The sequence below is a fragment of the Tupaia chinensis genome, unplaced genomic scaffold (assembly GCF_000334495.1).
Source record: "Tupaia chinensis unplaced genomic scaffold, TupChi_1.0 Scaffold135316_1, whole genome shotgun sequence".
Taxonomy (NCBI): domain Eukaryota; kingdom Metazoa; phylum Chordata; class Mammalia; order Scandentia; family Tupaiidae; genus Tupaia; species Tupaia belangeri.
This window is the reverse complement of record NW_006195600.1, coordinates 1-1,504: the sequence shown is the minus strand read 5'-3', so window position 1 is coordinate 1,504 and position 1,504 is coordinate 1. Positions and strand designations below refer to the sequence as shown.

At 35.0% G+C, this 1,504-nt stretch overlaps 1 long non-coding RNA gene across 1 annotated transcript; it reads right to left on the bottom strand.

The window, feature by feature from the left end:
• Positions 1 to 372: 372 nt before the first annotated feature.
• Positions 373 to 791, bottom strand: LOC102501350 (uncharacterized). Its single transcript, XR_336356.2, has 2 exons — positions 641 to 791; positions 373 to 430 (listed from the first exon to the last, which is right to left on the bottom strand). It is a non-coding gene; the product is annotated as an uncharacterized LOC102501350 (long non-coding RNA).
• Between the last annotated feature and the right edge of the window lie 713 nt (positions 792 to 1,504).

Here is a 1,504-nt window from a genome sequence, read left to right as displayed (position 1 = left end):
CGTAACAAACACTCTATAAATTCACAAGAGGTACGTCCATCTATTAGCAAGATGGGAATATCTGTATTGTGCATTCCTGGGTTAAAGTGCTAACATCAGAAATTGCTTAAAATAAAGAAGAAATTGTCACTAAGGGTATTATGTAACATTCTTCACATTGCCAGTTAAAATAGGCCAAATAAAAACATCTAAAGTCAGTCTCCTGGTGTATTTCTATTGCCAGGGAAAATATTTATCATTCACTTTAAAATCAAGTACATTTGGATTTAGGCCACAAAATGTGGTTTTCAATAAAAAATGGAGATGTGGTCTGGCTCGTCTATATTTACCACTTCAACGTCTATGCTATAAGAATGTTGGAGAAACACTCACCTCTGCAATTGTCTCATCAGTTGATTCAATGCTTCTTGAAGGGGTGTCTGTTCTACTTCTAAAGTAAAAAAGAAAAGGAAAGGATGTTTTAAAGGGAAGACTTTAGACAGTACTTAATCAGCTCTCTATATGGTTTATCTATTTGCCTATTATTATATATCTCACAGAAATTCCATTTATCTTAAAAATACGATGGAAATTTGAGAATATTGATTCAACATTGAAGTTCATTTAAAGCTCTTATACAGTGAGAGAGAAACATTCTAACCTTCTTGTTTGGCTAAAGAGCTTGTGAGAGGCTTCTCAGGAGGCAAATCTAATCTTATGGGGGCATGACACTGGAGGTCTTTTTCGGCTTCATTCTCCACACGGTCTCGATCTCGCTTTTTTTTATCCTCCTAAATGTAATAAAGAGAGATAACTCAGAAATCTTCCAGGATTAATGCCTTTAAATATGTGAGTCATTTACATTTCAGTCGGGGAGAAAAATAATGGAAAGAAAACAGATTTTTTTCCCTGCAGGTATAAAGTGTAGTTTATTACTCACTGCAACAGCAGCAGCCTGAATCAGCATTTGTGTTGGTTTTCTGAGCCCACTTTCCACTACCCAAAGGGTAATGCAAAGAAGTCATGTAATGATACTCGTACACATAGTATGGTGTATTTTATTATTTAGGTTAAAGTATAATTGACTTACTGCTTTTAAGTGAACTAAAATCTTTTTCATTAAAAAAACTATTTGTGAAGAAACAATGCCATCTACTGGAAAAGAAGAGAATGACATGTTCATAAAGAAAAGTACTCTGTCAGAAAACAATCAAAAATATAATAGTATTTACAAGAGTAATATAACACTCTTAGAAAGAAATCTAATAAAAGATGCCTGAAGAGCTTTTAGAAAAAAATATAAAACACTTTTGAAGGTTACAGTAAAAGACTGAAATAAAGAAGATATATTAATATATACCATGTTCATGAATTGGAAAGTAGTCAATTCTCAGGCCAGCCCTGCGATCTATTGGCTAAGGGAGCCAGGCTCCCCGTGGCTGACTGTGGCTTGAATCCTGGCCCCAGTGGTTGGAAAAACACACCACCCACATTTGCATGCATGGCCCAAATCCCAATGAGATGG